The sequence below is a fragment of the Protopterus annectens genome, chromosome 3.part0, assembly GCF_019279795.1.
Source record: "Protopterus annectens isolate FY-2018-M chromosome 3.part0, PAN1.0, whole genome shotgun sequence".
NCBI classification, from domain to species: domain Eukaryota; kingdom Metazoa; phylum Chordata; order Ceratodontiformes; family Protopteridae; genus Protopterus; species Protopterus annectens.
Window position 1 is genome coordinate 993756567 of NC_056731.1, and position 14591 is coordinate 993771157.

Here is a 14591-nt window from a genome sequence, read left to right on the forward strand (position 1 = left end):
TGCTAATATGTCAGCGTATAAATATGCAATATATAAAAGGTACACTGAAACTTCATAATATTTAGAAGCAGAGGGTCTTGTTTTTCCCAGTTTCTAAGACAAAGCTGTCTATAGCTAAAGGTTCTTCTGCAAATTAGACAAATGAATGACATTTAGACTAGAAAAAACTGCCCATGTGAATAAATAATGCTGTTCTGATGTGATAAATGTAAGCTTTTGTGTGACACAGTGTAACACATTGCTCCAATCAAGTCAATCCATGTTGAAACATTTCATATGTGATTTGATTTACCTCTATTCATCTGTGCCCCAGGATAACCTATAGTACTTATGTTCTAATTGATAAATGCTCTGCTTAAGGACAGTTTTCATTAGCTTTACTATTTATACATATGTCTTCACTGGACATGTATATACTTCAATAGGGACAGGAAACCGCTATGGAACCGATCATGGAATCTCCACAGATCAGGTTATACTCATTAAATGCACCTTTACTCAAGTACTGTTGCTGATCTCATATCCCATCACTGAGTGCTATATATATATGTTTTTGTTTTCACTGAGCTGGAGACCTTACAAGCAGGGCAAGGGAAACAGTTAGTGCCACATAGTACATTTTCCCTTTACCTGTGTTTTTGTTACCTCAAAATTAGCATTTACAAATAAAATGGCAGGAGGACAAAGAGGTGTAAGTGTGACTTGCCAGTCTACAAATATAATTATGAAGGTGTTTACTGCTTTTATTGTTTCAGGTAACCAGTGTAGATGCTCAGTAAGTTGAGAGTGTAATACTTGCGATTGCTTTCTGGTATTCTGATTAGGAGGGTCTTCTATGTGTATGGTCACTTGGTGGGCAGGCTCTGATGTGTGGGGAAATAACTAAGCAATAATGCTCAGCGTAGGGCCTCATAACACCCCTGGGTGGGCACTAATTACACATTAACACACTCCCTGGAGGGCATTATTGTGCTTAGAGAGTGGGTTCTCTTTAGAAAGTGTTGTGTTTTACTTACTTATTTTTTTGAAGTACTATATTATTTTTTTCAATATATTTTTGATGTAAAATAGTTCCTCCACCTAATGTTTCAAAATTTCTGTAGTATATATTAATGGTGTTGGAAGAAACATTTGTAGTCCCACACCTTTTCAACTGCACGCTTCCTTTTTTGAGATGTGGAGTATCTAATCTTGCCCCTAAAGTGTTGGTGCCACCTTTAATACTACTACCCTCATGGCTACTGCCTCGCTCAGTGTCATGTCCCTGTTGTAGAATTGTACAAGTTGTTCCAAGGCCACTCTAAGTATAGGAATTTGCAGCATTCTGCTTTTTCTATGATCAGAGCCTCATAATCAGTAATTGTGTGCCTTTATTCTATGTGCTAATGTTTTATCCTCCCTCTTCACTGTATCAGATAGCCTATAAATAAAATCTCCCAGTGGTTTTCGTCCCTGATTAAAGACACACACATGTTCACACATTAGTGCATAGGTTAAGTTTGTACAGATAAGCAACATAAATGGTTTGTTATTCAGAAGAGGTGTAACATATGGATTTTATCTGCTTAAACCACAGTAGTTGTAGATTTCAAAGGCACTGGGCCTAATAAGCGAAGGAGTGAAGCCCAATGCTTTCTCCTAAGGACCAATAGCAGCCCTATAGTGACTGTGCATAGCTCTTGTATCAGATAACAAGAAACTATCAGCTCATTAAGGTAAGAAGGATCCAAGTCATGTAAAGCCAAAAGCACTAATGCTAACATCAAAAAAATCATGCAAACCTGAAACAGAGGCAATGCATCCCCCCCAGTATAGGCTGGTAATGAAAGGTACTGGTAAGTGTTCATGCCATTCAGTTTGCAGCAGCTGTAGTAGGTTAATCTTTAAGCCAGGAAGCCCTGGACATTTGCAGAAGTCAATACGTGAAAAGTCCAAGGACTGAACTAGTGCAGAAAAGTTCTTGAGGACTCTATTGCTTAACTTGCATGATATTCCCTTAATAGTAAAAAGAGTGTCTGACAATAGCCGATACTTGTTCCTGGAATGTGAGCTGATCACCTAGGAGCATACCAAGATTATACACATTCAACACAAACTCCACATTACCACCAGCAAGGACAGAAAAAGTCAACTACAATGGAGCTGTAGTGTTGTCTATGGTGACACAAGGAGTCAAAAAGCCTCAGCCTTGGAAGTGCTGAACTTCTGTCAACTGCAAGTTAGCCTGTGACAAATGACATCCAAGTCATCTGCAATGGAATTCATACTTATCAATAAATCAATCAATTAATCTGCCAGATCAGTTAATCAGTTTATTAATAATTTGCTAATCAGTGTAGAGTGCTGACCCATTTGGACCATTTTCAGGCTCAGCATGTAATAAAGGGCAGTGCAGTCGAATGACATAACACTGTGAATACAGAGACATGCAGAAACAATTGCAAATATTAAATAATGCAGAGATACTTCTCATGATACAAAATACGAACGTAGAAAACATTAGTCAGAAAGAAAAATACACTTACAATATTTACAATTGTTTTGATGTAAACAGAAAAAAGAAAAGATAGGTATAATGACTGTCCCAGGAAAGGATACCTAAAGCTGAGTGTCATGTACATAGTAGTGACAATGTAGACCTTTTCCTTTAATGACTTTTCACAGCAATAGCAGGATCTCCATGAGCAGCTGTGGATTCAGAATGGAACTCTGAGACACTCCACACACTGGAGGATAAAAAGATTATCAACACTTAACACCAATTTCTGCATATGGCCATAAAGATAAAAAACAACAATTTCAGCAAAGTATATATTTATGTATTTAGGCAATTTTTCCACTTTACTGCAGGCAAAATGTGGGATTTGTTAGAATTTAGTATAAGAAAGATGAAAGACCTAAGTTGTTTTAAGAAACAAACTTGATGGATGGTTTGGTGAAAGGGTCTTTGACCATAATTTAATTGGCTATGAACTCCTCAAAGGCCTTGAATGAGGCAATTAATTTTTTACTAGGATATACTGAGCATTGAACAGATAATAATCTGCTTCCTATAGTTCAAGTTTTTGATTTTCTCAGCACCCATTTGTTTGTTTGACCTTCAGTAAGTCACTTTACTAGACAGTGCGACAATTGGGATTTTGGAGCCTTAAGTGGTAACCAATTGAAATGTCTGGTCCCCTTTTGTCCCAAGTCCCATAATGCTGAAATTGAATGGCTGAATATCCAAACTTATATATAACAATTCCAAGATTGCTATTTCTTGGAATATTTGCCTTTTTACGAGGTATGGTGATCTTGGAGTAGGTATATATATAACTTTAGGGGTGAGGGGTGCTTGATTGATTGATTGTTTTTAGGAGAGGAGTGATTCTTTTCTTCTTTTCCTACATTTTCTGCATTTTCTTTCTGTTTGTCAGCACTTGGCATTTCTAGTTTCGATATTTCAATAAGGAGCCTGGCTAAGCTCATGCATGGTCTCCTGAACTGCATGCCTAGGAACTACCCACAGACCTGTTAATAATTCTGTCTTGCACTGGCTTCATTAGAAATAGTTCAGCTATCAAAGTGAACCACACAGTTTCTAAAATGAGAAAATTAGAGGTGTCCACTCTCTGTCATACCTAAATGACTGCACCGTGCATACGTTTCTACAAATTCTCAGTTATTCAGAAGGTTAAGCTCACAAATGTTTTTCCTTCATCCAAATCTCACAGCTAGTGCTAATGACTACATGCATGAGATTCTGGAATCTGAAATCAGCATATTCTTTAAAAATGTATTTGATACCTGTCATGAAATTAATTGCTAGGCAATATATTACAAACAGCATAGCTAGAACATTTAAAGGTGCCCTTACATACAGCTGTGCTTTTCTTTTGACCTTTTGTCTACCTATCGAGATTGCCAATTAATCCATTTCAGTTCTATATTGTTCTGTAGTTATTCTGCATAATGTCAGCTAATAAATGAAGTATTTACTAAATATGTGATACTGCAGAGTCCATCATCAAAAAAGTAATAATAAGGTTTGGGTACAGTTTGCCTAGTTTAACTTATACTGGCAACCAGGAAGCCAGACATCCTGGGACTATACCCACCAACAACTAATCCTTCACTGCCCCATATTTGAAGATGCTTGAGTAATCACTATGACTGACAGTATGCCTGAAATCTTTAAGAAGTGCTTAAGCCAAGGATCAGAATGTACCTCAGCTATGCAACTGTTTCTTAGATGCAAAAGGCATGGCATAAATTCTTGTTTATGTTATCCACTTGTCAGATGTTTTAAATACAGCTATAGCTGCAAATTTTATACTATCAAACTTCACAGTTTGTACAGTTCAGAAAGCTGGTGGAGTAATTCAAATATGTTAGAAACTCATCTAATAAAACTTTGGTATCTTTTCACAAAAAATATACATTTTTAATAAAAAAAGAATAAAATTGTCTGTTACTGTGGCATGTTGTTATCTCATAAAGCAAATTCAGATTCCCACTTTACGTTTCACACACATCACACAACTGATGGTGTTTTTCAAATATTTCAGAAGCTCATGCAATAAAATTTCACATAAAATATACATTAACAATAAAGGAAGCAATAAAAAACATGTAGATGTGTGCATCGCAAAAAATTCCCACTTCACCATATTCAAATACCATGCACAAAACAATTGCCATAAGTTGGTTCCTTTGTGGTAGCCTGGGCTATGCTGTCTTTCTGATGGTACATTATTTCTCCAGAAAAAATGTGTTATTTTCTAAATCTAATTTCAATAAAAGCCCAATATTGCTAACCAACATACTAAAATAGTCGACGCATGTCCTATGACACTATCTCATTGCTTTCACTCCTTGGGCATTTTGAATGATAGTAATAAAGATTTACACACAGATTACAAAGTAGCTAGTATGTATGCCGCGGTGGTACAGCGGTAGTGTTGTTACCTCACAGCAAGAGGTTCTCTCGTTCGATTCTCGGTGTGGCTTGGGAGTGCCTTCTGTGTGGAGTCTGCATGTCCTCCCCGCGGTTGGGTAGCGTTCGAAAGACATGCGTGCGTAAATGAGAGTGCCTTCGTTGAAGGTTGGGAGTCGAGCTGGCACCTTGGCATTTCGTAAAAATCTACTGCCAATCATTAGCGGACTGGAGTTCTGCTGTGGCGACCCCTTACCAGGAAAAGCCGAAAGACAAGCAACAACATTACAAAGTAGCTATTGTTGATTTACTCTGCATCTTTTTGTATGGAAACTTTTTAACACATGCTCACTGACATATCTCTCAACTGTCTAGATTTTCACAGAAAGACCAGATTTTTTACTCATATTTTTGGTCCGTTTCTCATACAATTGGAGTTTTCTGGCAAATCACAGGTAAATCATTGAGGACTGAACTCAGAAAATAATGTCAGATATTTGCTTTTTAGACTTCATAGCCTTTAAAAAATTCATGCAAATGAAAAATGTGTTATTCTGTCAACCTTCTGAGTTTGTAAGAGCAATATTTAAAAATGTTTTTGGGCCTTTATCCCCCCATTATTTGTGGCTTTGTCCAGATTTTTGGTTTTAAGAGGTAGAGAGGGATTGTACATGTTTCAGGGCACTACGTTCCTTGAGACAGCTGATCTGAAGTCTAAATTAAATAAACAATTTTTATGCATCTTTGTTGATTCCTAAAAACACTGATGTAACCAAAGTAAAGACAAATACATAAGTAAGTGTTCAGAAATGTCATCACTAACGTATGTCACAAATTGTAGAATTAACACAATATTGTCATTTAATGGCATTCTGTTCTTGTGTAACTTCATATAAGTAGAAGCAGGAAATGTAAGGCTAAATCTCTGAAAAGGCACATAAGAGTCTTGTGACAGCCTAAAGGCATTTCTAGTATTCAGTGCACTTGGTGAGGCTTCATTGCTAAACTGGTCACCATCTTGTAAAGTTAGTAATTTTGTATTTTATACCTGCCCTTCCCATTTAATTGTAAAATATATAAATAGAGCTCTAAAGCGGTATATGCAATACCACCCTATTGCAATCCTATCTCCTTTGTCAAAAATACTAAAGAGAGTTCATACCCAGCTTATGCAGTAACTCCTAAAAAACAACCTACTATCCAATTCCCAGCATGGCTTCAGACCTCCCCATAGCACTACCACAGCACTGCTTTCATTTTCCAATATTATCAATCACCATAGAAACCACGGCCTATTCATATCCTCCATATTCTTAGACTTATCCAAAGCATTTGATGTGGTCAGCCATAGCATACTCTTAGAAACTCTAGCTACCCTCAACATAAGCCTCTCCACCACATCTTGGTTCAATAACTATTTATCAGATCGTCAGCAAGCAGTCCTATGGCAAGATCAATTGTCCCCCCTACTACCAGTCACCACTGGTATCCCACAAGGGTCCATCCTCGGACCCTTGTTATTTTCACTATTTACAAACCAGATAGCCTCATCCTCTCTCTCTGCCTCTGTAGTTCAATATGCAGATGACATCACTATTATATGTGCTGCCCCGACCCTGAATGAACTAAAAATTATCACCCGAAATAACTTTACCCTAGCCGAAGCCTGGTTCACCAACATCAAACTTATACTCAATCCCAAAAAAAACCAAACTCATGCCTACGTCGATCTCCTCCACTAAATAATAATTTTATCATACAATCTAAAGATAATATACAAATCACCCTGACAACCCACACAAAGCTATTAGGCATAGAAATTGAAAATAATCTGAAATTCAACATACATATAGCCCAGACAATAAAGAAGGTCAACAAAAAGCTAGGTCTCCTTTACAGGAACCGACAGTTCATGACTAAACACACCAAAGCCAATATTGCAAGAACCCATCTGTTATCCATCCTTTTTATGCCTCCCCTATCTTAATTAACCTTCGCCACACCGAACTCACCAAAATGGAATCTTGCTACAACAAGATTGCCAAGTTCACTACCGATACCACTCATAGGACCCATCATTTTGTAGCCCTCAAGCAACTGAACTGGGTTTGAGTTTCCACAACTCCTCCTCCACAACCAATTCACAACAACTCACAAGCTCTACTACCTTCCTGACAAAACCGCTGCCCTTCAGCACCTAGCCCAACCCTACACCACCTCCAGAACCTTAAGATCTAGCAACCAGAACCATGTAAAGGTCATTAAACACAAAAATGAGGCTGGCAAATCTCTCTTTGCCTGCTCTACTGCCAGAACCTGGAACTCACTCCCAAATCACTTAACTTCTGTTACCTCTACTTCCCAATTTAAGAAACTTCTCAAAACCCACTACTTAACAAACTGGCTTTGCTCATGTCACCCTCCAGGTTAAACCATACCATCACTGTTGCTGGGATCCTACTTACATCAGAACTGTGGCCCTCTATCTCCCATTCTCTTCTACTCTACCCAGCGATAAATACCCTACAATAAAAAAAAAGTGTCTCGGAATTTTATAAATGTATTTTCTAATGGATTGACTTTCTTTTAGATATTTTAAAATTGTTAATTTCTGCTAAGTATGCTCAATTGTATAAATCTCCTGCTTGCTGTGATACTCACTTCTCATCTTACCATACTGTATCTTTTGTCCTGCAATTTACCGGAGCTTTTCTCCCTGGGCCTCCGCTGAAAATGGACCTGTGTCCAGTTAGACTTTCCCGGTAAACAAATGTAAAATAAAATAAAACAATAAAAGCTTTCAGCCATAAATATATCAGTGAACAAATATACAAAGGAATGACATTACTGTTCAAACATGGGGCAGTGAAGGATTAGTTGGTGATCAGTATAGTCCCAGGATGTCTGTTTTTTGTAGGTATACCTCTGCAAATGTGAAGCAATGCAGTTTCCAGTGTGTTGCTTCATCTCCAGGTTGCTAGGAGTTTATGATTTGTGAACTGATCTCTTGTACTGCAGATGCATCCAGCATAACAGCCTTTTTTCCATGTTACAGTATAGGTTAAATATGGAATTAAAACTGTATAGCTTGTACTAAAGTTATTACATTAACAGGCTTTTAATTGGATAGCTAGCAGTACAATGAGCATACATCAATATGAGTACACTTAACTTCTTTCTTAACTCACTTATGCAGTTTATTTTTTTTTTTATCAAAAAATTTATTGTGAAACACCACTACCTCAAATGGAAATGCCACAGACAAAATCATTCCATGACCAAAAAGAATATGTTAAATGCTTCCGTCTTTATTCAGGTTTTCTGTAACATCCATTTACTCTTGTCAGCTGCCACAGTGGCACCCCTGGTACAGATGAATTGTAGCAAGCAGTACAGTCTAAGGATTGATTGTAATGTGTCAGAACTTCATACTATTACAGGTCGCACGTAATGAATCACAAATGAGATGTAAATGATCAGTAGTATGCAGGAATACACAGCAAACACAATGTAGTTCAGTAACTTTCTAAACTGTGTTAAGTATTCCTACATACTCACTTTACAGCGAGGGTCTTGACTGCATTTGGTCAGGAACTACATAGCACATAGCTGATGTGCTCCATGCTGGGGTTCGACACTAACCTAAATACGATATACAGTCTACTGTATGATGCACATTCACATTACTCTACATCCACTACCATATACATTATGTGGTTGGGCACTAACCTAAATACGATATACAGTCTACTGTATGATGCACATTCACATTACTCTACATCCACTGCCATATACATTATGTCCTGTTCACAACTGCTCTGCATGTTCAATATAACCTGTGACCCCGCTCTCCACCCAGCACCTTGCATTTCTTTGACATTAAGGGCACAGAGTTTAGTCAAAGCTAAGTATAGGATCATAGGAGGTTACTAGGCTAATGGTCCTGAGGCTCATATAAGTCTAGCCAAGTGTTTATCCCCAAAAAAGAAACCTGAGTCAGCACCTGTCACCCCTGTCAGTGAGGTACACAGGTGGAACTCCTGGGATAAATTTGTGGTTTCCCATCCACTCATCAAGGTTGCACTTGAAGAGGGTCAGCAAGGTACTCTGTTTGACATATATGGGAAGTCTATTCCAGAGATGGAACAGCCTCTGGGAGACAAACCTGTCTCTCCAGCAGGTTTTGTTGATGTCGCATATTAGAATTAGGCCTTTCGAGTGGGTAATGCGTGAGGAGTTAGAATTACAGATATGGAGCATCTCTAGTAGGGCAGAGTCAGAAATTGCCTTGTAGGCGAGAACACAGATCACCACTGAGCAATTTGTATGATACCAAGTACAGTGATAGTGATTTGAGCCTGTCCACATAGAATAGGTATTGCAGGTCATGCATTCTCTTTGTGAGGTATTTCTGTGGCCTTTCCAGTCAGTGCAGGTGTTTGGAGAGGTACATACCAAACGGGGCATTATACTTAATTATTGGACTAATGAGGGAGGAGTACAGAGAGGTAATAACCTCCTTTTTTCTGGATGCATCCCAATACTTATGAGATGAACCAAGTAAAAGGCTTTTCTGACCACTGAAGCTACATGATGGTTGAATGTGAGATTGTTGTCAACCTGAGTTCCCAGGTGTCTCACCACAGGTTGTGTGCTTAGGGGGTTGCTGTGGTAATCAGTAGGGGCCATGTTTTTAATGAATGGTATGATAATACATTTTTTTCATTTAACTTAAGGCCATGACTTTGGCACCAGTCATTTGTTGCTGTGAGACTCTCTTGCAGTATGTTAACATCATTTAGGGAGTCAATGACAGCACCCAACTTTCAGTCATTTGCAAACCTGGTCAGCCACAGGCCTTTTGTCTTTGCCTGAACCTCTGAGAAGTAGATGCCAAACAGCAGGTGTCCCAGGACAGATCTCTGGGAACACCACTACTGACAAGTCTGCTGTCGGAAGTGGAGGCACCTATTTTGACCTTGTGGGTCCTATTGGTGAGCCAGTTGGCCACCCACCTGATGAGATCTGGATTTACGCCAAGTTGTGTTAGCTTTTTGATGATGCCTGAGTGGGGGATTGTGTCAAAGGCCTTGGCCAAGTCAAGGTAAGCTGTATGTACTGACTTTCCCTCATCTAGGGCCTTGGGGACAGTCTCAAAGAAGTCAACCATGTTCAACAGGTAAGATCGGCCCTTGACGAATCTGAACTGGGTGGGGTCAAGTGCTTGGAGATTGCCTGTGTCCTTGTTTATGAGATCCATAATAATACACTCCATGGCTTTACAGATCAGGCTTGTCAAGCTAATGGGGTGATAGTTTCTAGGGTCAGTAGTGGCACCACCTTTGTGCAAGGGGATGACAATGACAGTTTTCCACTCTGCTGGAATGAAGCCTGTACTTAGGCTGTGGTTGAATAGGGTGCTCAATGGTGAAGCCAGTTCTTGTTGGAGATGGTGCAGAATACAGCCTGGGATACTATCAGGTCCCATAGAAGCTGTGTTTTTTTTTGCCTTGGATAGGGCCTTTAACACTTGATCTATGGAGATGTGAGGTGCAGGACAAGTATCTGGGATGCCAAATGGGCTCTTGGGGGGGACAGGTTCAGCACAAACTTCACCCCCTATCTGCTAGCAGGTTTTCTAAGTCAACAGGATCAGTGTAAGTGACACCATTAAGTACTAATTTGAAACAAACCTGGGCTTTGCCATGGAGGTTCCTGACATAACTGAAGAAGGCTTTGTGGTTTCCCTTTGTTTTGGAGACTAGTTTGATTCATAATTGGCTATGGAGGTTTTCACTAGTGATCTAATTTGCTTGTTGAGGCTAAGGAGGGAGTTTTTCCAATTTGGAAATTGTTCCTTTTTTACCCTTGGATGACAGTTTCTTCCTTTTGTTTTAAAGTCTTTTGATAGAGGATGTCCACCAGACAGGTTTGTGTTTCCTTGATGAGCAGATTTTAGTTTTGGTGGGCATTCTGTCCATGCAGTTCTACAGGTGCTTGTATACTGCATTGGTGTACTGTTCAACATAGTTGTCTGCATCCTCTAAGGAGGGCGGTGGTGTGAAGGTACTGATACCCTTCCTTAGGAGGTTGTAGTCAGCATTTGAGAAGTTTTTTTATCCTGGTTATAGCTGGGGGGGGGGGGGTGTTGGGTGGGATGGATACTTCAGTGAGATAGACCGATGATCTGATCTCACCAGGGAAGAACATACTATGGGAGTGGTGCAGTGGTCACCCATGTTGGTGAGAACAAAGTCGAGAATGTTATCTCCCCTTGTGGGGGATGAGACGAGCTGGTCTAGTGCATTAAAACTGATGAAGTCAAGGAATTGTTGGGTGAGCACATTAGTGCTGGAATAGTTCACCCAGTCTGTGATGGGGTAGTTGAAGTCACCAAGGATCAGGCTGCTAGAACGTACCTTAATGGAGTCAAGTAGATCCAGGTAGGAGGAGTGGGTGTCCTGAGTTATGGATGGGGGGGTCTATAGCAGGCTATAACTTGGATGGGTGTTTTGCCAACTGTCAGTTGCACCTGGAGTAGTTCCAGTGCATCATGCTGGCAAACCAGTATGGAGGTGTGCCTGTCCTTAATGAAGATAGAGACTCCACCACCTTTAGTCTTCCCGACCTCATTTTGGGTTCGGAATGTGTGGAATGAGGTATAGCCTGGTAAGGCAGGGGTGCTCTCCACAGCCTGAACCAAGTTTCAGTGACTCCACAGACATCAGCATCTTCCAGTGTGAGGAGAGGCTCCAGTGAGTGTATTTTCAGGTTAAGACTCCTAGCATTAAACAGCAAGACCTTCAAGTATACTGACAATATTTAGCTGCCTGAAATGTTTTATCATATTTTATTTTATTTTTATTTTATTTTACATTTGTTAACTGGAATGGTCCGACTGGACACAGGTCCATTTTCAGCAGAGGCATGGGGAGAAAAGCTACACAGTAAGTAAAAATTTATGCAATATGTTAAAGTACAGTATACAGAGAATTTTCAAACAATATGTTAAAATACAGTATACAGCAGAAGACATAACAAGACCTATATATACAGGAAAAAATAGTTACGCATGGTTAATAACAGAATAAGTATACAAATTCAATCAGCATTAGGAGAAGACCTAGACTGTAATATATATTACAATAGGTATATTAGGAAGTGAGGTAAATAAGTGGAATAATTTAAGGACTTATGTAATACATGGGCATCGCCACTTATTCTTTAAGTGTGTTCTAAGTGAGTTTTTAAAGTGAGAAGAAGTAGGGGCAGAAATCAGAGCAGGAGGGAGATTATTCCAGGTTTTAGCTGTGGAGTGGGAGAACAGTGCTTTTCCTGTAGTATTGTTAGCCCTAGAGACACAGAGGAGGGGTTTGTAAGAAGATCGAAGAGGATGATTTGTATTATAGTGGGTGAGAAGTTGGCCTAGTGCAGGGTTTTTTTTCTGGATGTGTTACCACACTGTAGACAATGACTAATTGGTGATAGGTTAGTAGCTGGGGCAATTCCAGCCATTGCAGTTCCCTTAGAGCCTGGCAATCGTGGGTTCTAACGGTGGAGTTGTTTGCAAAGTTGGCGATTTTATTACAACATGATTCGAGTCAGGCAAGGCCAAGTTTTCCAAGCTGGGTAAGAACTGGAGCAGCATACGTTAGGGCAGACAAGAGGTGAGTTTGGGCTAGGGTAATCCGTGCTTGTTTCGAGAGGGATTTCCTGTGCCTATTGTTCCCATTTTTTATGGACTTTTTTGATAGTTTGTGAAATGTGGACATTGAAGTGTAGATTTTTATTAATTTCAACGCCTAGGAGTTTGGTATGGTCAGAGGGAGAGATAATAGTGCCATTTTTGGAGGAGATAGTGAAGGATAGAGGGGTGGAAATGGTTTTGTTGGGGGTAAAATGTAGTAATTTGTTTTTTTTAGGGTTTAGGATAAGTTGGATATGAGTGATCCAACTTTCCACAGAGCTAAAGGATTCCTGGGTGAGTTGTTGTAGGGTGGGGAGTGATGGAGCTGAACAGATAAGAGTTGAATTATCAGTGTATTGTATAAGTGAAGCATGCTTTGTGGTGATATGGAGATTATTGGTAAATATGGAGAAAAGAAGTGGTTGGGTCTTAGTGCATATCAAAAGTCAAAGGTACTGAAAAACAAAAAGATAATAAAAGGAAAACTCTTTGAAAAGCGAGAGTGTTACTGAAGATGTTTTTCTAAGGTTAGGTGTAAGATTAGGATTAGGGAGAAGGTTAGGATTACTTAGTATTAGTAAGGTGGTGTAGGGGACAATGCTTAGATCACAGAAACTCAGAGGAACAGACAATACAAAGTCGACAAACCTACTTATTAACCCCAAGAGTTTCTGTACTAGAAAAACTGGGGAAGAACACTGATCTCCATGGACCCTTTTCCAACTCAGCCCAGGAGTGCTGTCTGGTTATGTGACTTGCTAAAAATCACACATTTAGGCAATGGAGGCTGAGGGAATCAAACCTTGAACCACCGGATCACATAAAACAGCTCATTACAAGTCCTTGATCTTCTGAGACAGCTGACAGACTGTTATGTACCAATAATAAATGCTATAAATAACCCTCCCCTGAGTACTTGTTTTGTTGTTCTCCATATGGGAGCACAACATCTAATACTAAGCACCATTTACATATAATAACACATTCCCAGGATTCCTCTTACACTGTGTACAATGTTGACACACAACCTGATATCTCTTGCTTACTTTACATACAAAGAGGTCTGACACAGTGCAGCCCCTTTCATGATCATTATTTTTAGGCACACAATGCTGACGTATTGTGCATCTCAGTTGTTGCAGTACTTATCTTTTTTTCATTCCATGGTTTCTGCATATATATTTAAAGCTTTTGCTGGCTCCATAATGCCTTTTAGGTATAGTATCCCTCAGAGCCACATCAAGGTCAAAATGGGGCCCTAGGCAGGGTAATAAATTGAGGCCCCCCCCAGAACAGCCCCTCACTTCCCCTCCCCCCCACAGCAGCCCCCTTCCCAGCCATTCCAGTGTCCCACTACTTGGCTGTTTCTCCCCAGTTACCACAAACACTGTTCAAACATGTCAGTGTGCATACTGGTTTCTTATTTACTTCTACAGTGACTACAGATATTGAGCTAAAATAGCACAAACACAAATAGCCATTTGTTAAAGAAACAGTACAGTCTCGCAATGAAAACAGACTTAGCATAAGAAGTAAACTTGTCTGCCCTTGAAACTCACATTCATTCAAACAGCATTAAAACGCACATTCAAAGAAAATACATCTGGGCAGTGGAGGATTAACTTTACCTTTGGGTCATTTTCAAACCATAGGCTCCTTGCACACATTTTTTAGGCCATGCATAAATGTATGTGTTCTTTGATTCAACTTCCTGACTGTATTAATTTATATTCCAGCACCATTTGTTAGAATGCATTTTAAATTTGTAGTTTTGAACATTCTTCCAGTAAGTAATGAAATAATATGTATGAGCCAGTAATGACAAAACTACCCATTTCAGAAAATTTCAACCATAAAAGACCACTCAGACATCTGTCACTACAATCCACCAATATCAGTTAATAAGCTACACATTCTCTGCAGAAGTAAAAGTTGTCTAAACATTTCCACATTAAAGGGATATATGTAACTAATGAAGAGGTTGAT

General features: G+C 39.4%; 1 protein-coding gene across 1 annotated transcript in view; it reads left to right on the forward strand.

Annotated features, from left to right (window-relative positions):
• Nucleotides 1–14591, forward strand: part of VGLL1 (vestigial like family member 1) — a 428026-nt gene that overhangs the window by 55408 nt on the left and 358027 nt on the right. The window lies entirely within an intron of this gene.